This window comes from Lepisma saccharinum, chromosome 1, assembly GCF_977018435.1.
Source record: "Lepisma saccharinum chromosome 1, izLepSacc3.1, whole genome shotgun sequence".
Taxonomy (NCBI): Eukaryota; Metazoa; Arthropoda; class Insecta; order Zygentoma; family Lepismatidae; genus Lepisma; species Lepisma saccharinum.
Window position 1 is genome coordinate 3,391,586 of NC_139229.1, and position 9,157 is coordinate 3,400,742.

Sequence of the window (9,157 nt, forward strand, 5' to 3'; positions counted from 1 at the left end):
AGAGTACTGTGTTTTGAAATTATAGATTCTCAAACTAGGGGAAAGTGGGGGAATTGCGACCACCTAAGGGAGATTTTAAAAATCTCAAAAACTGTACGCAGTGAAACAAAAAGAAAATGTGCGCCTGAAAAAGCAATGTTTGTAGTACATCTCTGCGTATCACTTTGCTCCCTGTCGTTAATAGTTATATCTGTGAACGTCAAAAAGTAACAATGTGCGTGTGAGCGCAATTGCCCTATTGGTAGGGTAATGGCACTCAGTAATCATCCTAACAGTAAATCAATACTATACTATGTACTATACAGAAACTATATCTTTAAGTACTTATATTTATTAATATGCAAATACAAATTAAATTGTGCACAATTTTGCACAAAAATGCACACATGGGACGCTTATTATGAGAAACGTCTTTGCACCCTTCATGTTCCCATCACAAACAGCGTGAGCGCCATTACCCGATAGGTGCCAGATTATGTTATTTGTTTCTCGTCTCATGAAGAACCTCAAATGTTTACTTTATAATAATTAAGAAATAAACAGGAGATACTATTATTATATCTGTAAAATTTTCAAGACTCTAGCTTAAAAGTTCCGTCTACTTACCTTGCACTTTTTTCCTTCCCAATTTTATAAGAAAATATGACAAATTCGTTTTTCGCACCCTGCTTCTTAAAAGTCAACCCCACATGTGCCGCCTTTTGTTTGGTGCCTCGTAGTACTGGGTTCTAGATGTCAGCACAGGTTACTCTTCAATAACACCCTCCGTAACGACTACAGAGGGGTGAGCGCCATTGCCCGCTGAGCGCCATTCCCCCACCTTCCCCTACTCAAATGATATGCCGATTTGAAGATCTTCCTCATATACATTTCATGGAATTGATGTATGAAAATAAATTTAGAGACTATAGCGAAACATTTCCCCAGAACAAAGTAGATAACTTAGTAAAGCATTATAAATTCTTTGATAGCAACCAACTACAAAATGAACTTCATAATGTGTATGCAGATGAAACAAAATATTTGGCTCCTAAAGATCTCCTGAAATATTTTGTTGCAAATGGTCTAGATTCAGTCTATCAGGAAATAACAAAACTACTCCGCTTAGTGCTGACCATACCAACCACTACAGAGCCAGCAGTGAACGAAGTATGAGCACCCTGAAGAGGATCAAATCCTATCTTAGGAATTCCATGAACAACAATCGCCTGTCATGCTTGAATTCTTTGGCAATTGAGAAGTCCTTATTAGGTGAACTTTCATCAGAGTCAGCATTTCTTGATAGGGTTATAGACATTTTTGCAGAAAAGAAGAAAAGAAGGTTGGATCTAGTGTACAAGGTTGTGTAAGGTAAGTTCTTTTAATTTATTTCAAATGTAATATATTTTTATGCTTCTAAAAATGTTATTTTGTACCGAAAATTATAATATAGACATGTACGGTACTTATACTTGCATGTGCCACAAGTTTGTGATTTGTATTATTCATATTATGGCCACAAAAAGATCTTGGCGTTACCACCCGAAATGGTCATGCTACGCCACTGTATTTCACATCATCACTCATTGTTGCGATTAACTAGAAGTGGCAGAAAAGCAACTCTAAGTAACAAAATTCAAATATCCATTCCCTCTACCACATGAATCACTATTACCAAAAAGTAGACTTGGGAAACAAAAATTTAAGCAGTTCCAAGTTCATAGCAAAACACCCAAGAAAACATCCGAACAAATTAGGCGCTATTAATACAGGGAGGTTATTGCAGCATGCCACCGCTTCAGCGTCGGCCGCTTGCCGGCCCAGTCATGCAACAGGTGCCGGCAAATTGCGTAACAGATAGCCCGTTACACAAACCGCTTGTTTTGTAATGTTTCCACTTTTCACAATTATAGTTACAATTACAACTTAAATAAGCACGTACCTTGCCGCAAGGATGCTGGAAAAGGTGTCCTCTAAAATACAAATATTTCTGGCACTTTATTTTTGACATGTAATCTTTCTTAGACACCGCTTCAGCGTCGGCCGCTTACCGGCCTTGTCATGCATCAGGTGCCGCCAAATTGCGTAACAGATAGTCCGTAACAGAAACAGCATCGCGGCGCATAAAGCAAACCGAAAGTGTAAAATTATATTTAAAACTAATAATAATGATGATCACTAACCTTCTGTGTTATAAATGATGTTGAAAATGACCTCCTTCAACACCAATACATTTCCGGCATCTGCGTATGAAATTCCTCTGAACATCCATAAGCTCCTCAGGTGTGATTCTGGCAATTTCTCTTCTTATATTTTCTTTTAAATCCTCTATTGTACGCGGGTTATTCTGATACACTTTGTTTTTTAATGTTCCCCATAAATAATAATCACAAGGAGTAAGATCGGGGCTACGAGAGGGCCACAACTCAGTACTGATAATTCTGTCCTCAAAAATCTCGGCAATAAAATTAAGTGATTCATAAGCAGTGTGAGCAGTAGCAGAGTCCTGCTGAAAAAATGACTGCTGGCATTCAATGTCCGTTAATTGTTCAAAAAATGGTTGTAGTATGTCTCTTCGATACCTTTCACCATTGATAGTACCTTCATAAAAAATAGGCCCTATTATTCTGTGCGCATTCAAACCACACCACACACCAATTTTTGCAGGATGGAGCGGAACTTCATGCACAAGGTCAGGTTTTTCTGCGCTCCAATAGCGATTGTTTTGTGAAATAACTCGGCCATTCAATTCGAACCAAGCTTCGTCTGAAAATATGATTAATTCTGGATTTACTCTGCCAGCAACAATATTATCCAGCATCCAGTTACAGAATCGAACTCTAGTCGCGTGATCGCGCGGTTGCAATTCATGAACCACTGTAATTTTGTAGGGTTTTAATCTAAGTAATTTAGTGGCATTTCGTGCTGAGGATTTTGAAATGCCTGTTTCCTGAGCAAGCCGACGGAGGGATTTTTTTGGAGTATGTTCAAGTCGTTCACCAATTTCGTCTAGCTTTTCTTCCGTAAGAACACGTCGTCTGGAAACACGTTTCTTAGGTTCAAGAGATCCTGTCTCTCGTAATCTTTTAACGAGGTTGTAAACAGTATGTCTGTCCGGAACAGGATTGCCAGGAAATTTTCTTGCGAATCGCCTGACTATTTTTCTGCAAGAGTTCGTTTTCACGTAAGTATCGTACATAAAAACTCTTTGTTCAAGACTATATTTGTTTGGCGGCATAACTAATGAATGAATAACAATTAACACACGATAAAGCACTAGCACTGAACAACACGAGTACTGATAAACGCAAACCGAAGTGAACACGTCTAAACAACTGGTAGCCGACAGCTGTCGCATTCGCGTAGTATCGAGAGGCTTCTCGCGGCTTACCACTACTCCGATAAGCCGCTGACGCTCTTGCGACATCTGAGGAATTTCGCTTCTAGCGTCGGCTCTATAGACACTGGATGGACCAAATTTTGAGGGAAGCACAACAAAAGACTACTCTATGAGGATATGTAATGCTCCTGCCGCAACTTTGAAAAAAAAAAAAAAAATATGGAAATTACGACGTTCAGAAATTTTGCGTAATTACGGGGAAAATAGAACTTTGGGATTTGGCCCCCGTTTCCCCCTGGACTCACAATTGTCGGAATTTACATAAAATGTTGCTTTTTGTTCATTCTTACATTTAGAATTTAAATTTCTTAAAAAGATGCAGTTGTTGAGCAGTTATAGCCTTTTATATTCAGTTTATCCCATAGTAGCAAAAGGGGAAAAGTGCTTATTTCAAATGGCGCTCTCAGAAAGAAAAACGCACACAGTGTATGATCGCTACTTTACTTCAAAAAAAATATTCACACGTTAAAATTAAGTGACACTGTTAAATAATTCGTTTATCTGCGCTTTCGTTTTGCATAATAATGTATACGTAACCTCCCCCCTCGAAAATCTTGGGCACGCCACTGACTCTAGTGTTCAAAAGGATTAATCTTGTGTTATCTGCAAAATAAGAGTCACGGTTTTGTTTATTCGAAGGCAAGACAAGAATGAAAAATTGAATCCTTTATGTTGGATGAGTCATTGCTGTCAGAAGCGATATGGGCAGAAATAAAGTGCCAGAAATATTTGTATTTTAGAGGACACCTTTTCCAGCATCCTTGCGGCAAGGTACGTGCTTATTTAAGTTGTAATTGTAACTATAATTGTGAAAAGTGGAAACATTACAAAACAAGCGGTTTGTGTAACGGGCTATCTGTTACGCAATTTGCCGGCACCTGTTGCATGACTGGGCCGGCAAGCGGTCGACGCTGAAGCGGTGGCATGCTGCAATAACCTCCCTGTACAAGACTACTAAAAATGTCACAACTGTTCTAGATACTGAAAATTGCGAAATCATTTCCCGAAGTCTGAATCTGGAAGGGAATCCCCCCCCCTAATCCTGATACGACATTATATGGAATCCCATACACCCTAATAAATCACAAAATCAAGAAGTGTCTTTGTTATGATGCTAGAGTAACACATCATATAATTATAAAGAAGATTAGTGAGAATTCCGGGTAGGAATGTGTTCCATATTTTTCACAGGGGGGCAAAGCAGGCTCTCGGGGGGGGGGGCAACTGTCCCCCCTGCCCCCCTTTAGCTACGGGCCTGGGAGAGGGTGGGTAGAGAAATTTGCTCATTTTGTTACGAAATGTTGAAGAATAGCATATAGCATAGCAGAGAGCTTAAAGAAATTGTATGATAGGGGTTTGCAAAGTCCCTGACTTTTCCAGGTATTTTACATAACTGTGTAATGATTTAACATGCTAAAAAATAAGAGTTACACTTCAACTTTGTAAGTTAATCAAATGAATCACGTTTGTTGAACATTTTTCAAAATAAATTAAAAATAAAATGAAAGAACCTTTTTATAAGCAATGTTACCCAAGAAGGAAGATTGTTGGTAAGATGAAACGAAACGTGTTTCCGGTTACAAATTCTGCCAAGCAAAGATCATTTAATTCCCCTGACTTTTCCAGGTTTTGAAAACTTTCTTTAAAAAAATAATTTGTTTCCAATGACCTCAGTCCTAGCCTTGTTGGCCTCCTCCATGGTGAAGTGGTAGCGTCATTGCCTTGTATAATGAAGGGGTCCCAGGTTTGATACCCGGTGGAGGCACAAGAGGTTCGGATTCCACTTTAAACTGTAGGTCCAGTCCCGATTAGCCTTACTGTGCATAAAGTGGACTTAAAACACCAACTCAAACCTAGCCTTGTTTTCCTGATTCCTCCCTTGTCCAGGACTTAGAAGTCAGTGGGAACCCTGTAAATAAATTATCTGAAATGAACGTGTAAGTGACTTCACCCTGGCAGTGTATCTGCTGGCGTAATATTGTTGCTATAGTGTATTTTCGCTTTTAGAATCTTATTTGACAGTAAAAATAATGCCAGTGGCAACCAAGAAGCTATTTAACGGGGATGCATACAAGTGGGATAGAAAATGACATTATCAACAGCTCGTAGAATCGAATTTTTTGGACTTGATGTCTTCTGCACACTGTGAAAGTTGTCTGTTATACGGTCACACACAAGAAGAAAAGTTGCAGTAAATTCCGGTGGACAGAATTTCGAAAATAACAATGTACTTAATTTCTTGAGTGTTTTGGACAAATAACAATATATGTTAAAAGTAGTACTTCAGGCAATTTTTTGCCCCAAAAATCTAGCAATGATTCTGCTGTGAAGTGGATTCTCCTATTTACATAATATTAATTAACCCTAAGCCAATGAGTGGCAGAATGGACATCAGTTGCAGAAAAACCCTGATATCGGAGCAAGAAAACAAAGTTTTTTTGTCCTGCTCAGTGGTGGCGAAAAGGGATCACCAGTGACGTGCACTGAGGAGTAGCTAGTCTAGCAGAGATAGATCAATCCATCTCACATCTCGAATTATATTCAAATCACAATATTTATTGTCTTGTTAAAGCCACCACAGCTCATATGCAGCGCCTTTTTTTTCCACGCTCTTCTCGTCCATCGGTGTGATCCGCGGGCAAAGCTGACTGGATACCCTATCTCGCTCTTCTTCCGCCTGACCAGTTTCCAGTTTCCAGGTAGAAACGGCCACCCGAAAGAAAACGAAGATCTCTACCTCCCTTGCTCCCTCTCCCCGCTGCAATGGGCTGCAATGGTTGAAAGTCCGTGCTTTCAGGTCCCCCAGTCTATCTCCTATAGGACAGATAGGGGATTGGTTTCTCATAGATTTTTTTGTAAATCCTCTAAAGAACTCAGGGTAAAATTTTCTGCAGTTCTCTGTATTTACACATTTTACAATATGTATGTATAATATGGGATGAAGTTTTATTATTTATGAAATGGGAACGTGTTATGTGCAGACAATAATGTTATGCTTTCTTTCTTTTTTTTCAAGTATGGATTATATAATGATTAAATTACAAATATGTGCTCAGGCTCTCTCTCGTTTTAGTAGTGTTTTATTTAAATATACTACTCTTGGCCTCTAACAGTCATAAATATGGATGTAATTATTTGGGCAAGAGAACGCGCGTTCATGTTGTTGTTGGATTGGTTTACTTTACTTCGCTTTTCTGCCATATTTGGTTATTGCGAAAATGAGGATGAGTGATGATATGATGAAATTGATGAAGGGACCTCATATGAACAATCCAGGCCAGGATTCGAACCCGTGATGAGTGCGCATTCTTGTCCTGTGTGTTGTGCTCTGCAGTGAATAATGAAATAATTTGGAATGAAAAATGTATCTCAGAACTCAAAAAGCCAAATGAATATTATTGAAGAAACTACAAAAAAGTGTGTTTTGTTTCCTGTTTTGTTTCTGTGCATAAAGTGGACTTAAAACATCAAATCAACCAACTGTGCGGGAGTGGTTATCACAGCGCGCTACGACACCAGGAGTTCCGGGTTCGAACCCCGTCCTGGGCATGGGTGTTCTTTGTGTTTGTACCTTCATTAATTTTATCGTATCATCTTCGCAATTAACCAAATGTGACAAAAAAGCGACGCTAAGTACAAAAAATGAAATCAAATCATTGATTGATAGCTCGATTTGGTTTATTCTACTTCGTTTTTCCGCCACTTTTGGCTAATCGCGAAGATGATACGATAAAATTAATGAAGGGACACACACAAAGAATACTCATAGCCAAGCTGAGATTCTAACTCTGGCTTAGTAGTCAAACCAAATCGTTTATTATCTTCGAATGTGGGTGGGGTTTACGTGTACTTTTTTTTTAGTACTCATTCATCATTTTGTAATCTTTTCCTGTTATTGACATTCTTTTTTTTTAGGAATACTGGTCTCTAAAGGGGGAGGGGTGTGACCCACACCAACCCCCCCCCCCTTGAGCACGCCACTGACTGCTATCCCAAGTGCCGACGTCACCGCACGTCTCTGCAGAGCTTGCGGTGCGGGTGGAGAGCTAAATGCCCCTTATATGGTTGGTTTTGTATTGCAGTCATTGAGGAACCTTTCTTCCATAATGAAAAGCGTATAGAAAATTCCCCTCTATTCTAATTATGTGAAACATTTGTGACAGAGCCGAAGCGAAAAGGTCGGGACATGGATTAAAAGGAATGGACTGTCCCGACTAAATCGCAACGTCTGATAGCTTTGCATCAATGGTTATAGAACTAAAATGGCCCAATATTGCAGACCACAGACTTCTAGAGCCTGCCACTGTCCAGAAACAACCTAATAATTTGTGCAAGCTCAAAATCGAAATTCATGCAAAAATCAACGTAATTTTTGTAGGTTTTTTTATTCGTTCAAATTAAAAATTTTCATGGCTCGAAGGGGAGGGGGTATGACCCCCCTTGGGTACGGGCCTGACAATAATTATTGCCGGCCTCCGTGGATGTCACAGCGCGCTACGAAGCCGCAGGTCCCGCGCTCGAATGCAGGCCTTGCGTTCATTAGTGTCCCTTCATTGCATATCATCCCTCATTCTTATCTTCGCGATTAGACAATAGTGGCAGAAAAGCGAAGTAACGCTAAACCAAATAATTAATAATTATTATAGTTATTATTTCCACTATTCAAATTTTACCAATGGCCTGACACCCTTACAAATATTTCTAGCAACGCCCATGCTCGAACCTGGCACGAAATACTAGAGCACTAATTGTTTATTTTCTACTATACAAGGGAATAGCAACCTCAACACATGTTCTTCCACCTTTGCGCATGGCGCACTACTGCCCCACATCCTCTCGCTACAAGTAGGCCGGGCTGCTGCGACAGAATTGAACAAAACAAATGAACAGCGAATCAATATGCCACAGTTTGCTTCTTTTCCTTGCCATACGATATGTGTCTATGAAGAGCTATATACAAAAGTGCTAGTACTAGTAGTACTCACCGGTTATATCACAAAATGTTTCAAACAGTACTTGATTTCCCTATATCAACTTTCTTCCTGTACACAGAACGCGAGCTGTTTTCCTTAAACACGCCCACTGTCACGTGATTTCAAGGTCGTTGATAGGTCGTTGTGAAGTGCAAACTCATTCTTTCAGCTTGTAAACGGTGATTCACAATTCGTGGAAGAAAATCGTGATTGGAAAGGGTTCGAAGAAGCAAATGGGGTTTTGACCGTTTGATTACAATATTTATCCATATCTAAGCATGACAGTGGATCGTATTAATAAAAATGTACATTTCTCATCTTTTTGAGCACGTGCTCCATTTCGTCCGTTTTGATTAAGAGGATCTAATGTATTATTTTGCTTCTCTTCTAAAGTTTACTCTGAATTCTGCCACATGAACTTAACTTGAAATGTTATAGACCATCAACTTTGGAGGGCTGAGACCGCTAAACCATCAACTTTGGGGGGGGGGGCTATGACCAGAGACAGCAAAATACGACTTATTACTATATACTAAGTACGGTATGCGCCAAAATATACAGTACTGAAACTCTCACACCTCGAACGTGTGTATGTGTGTGTCGATGGGGAATTTAGGTAAAAATGGCAAAGGAAAAAATGGCAACGGAAAAAATGGCAAAGTGAAAATGGCAAGCGGAAAAAATGGCAAAGGGAAAAAATGGCAAAAGGAAAAAATGGCAATGGAAAAAATGGCAACGGTAGAAATGGCAATAATAGAAATGGGAAATGCAATGTATTCTGATTTTATGTGAAAATTGAGAAATT

General features: G+C 39.4%; 1 protein-coding gene across 1 annotated transcript in view; it reads right to left on the reverse strand.

Annotated features, from left to right (window-relative positions):
- LOC145991207 (catechol O-methyltransferase domain-containing protein 1-like) overlaps positions 1-8,462 on the reverse strand; it is a 58,174-nt gene extending 49,712 nt beyond the window's left edge. The window contains exon 1 of the mRNA XM_083127464.1: positions 8,365-8,462. The gene's annotated coding sequence lies outside the window, so the exon portion shown is untranslated. The remainder of the gene's footprint in view (positions 1-8,364) is intronic.
- Positions 8,463-9,157: the final 695 nt, after the last annotated feature.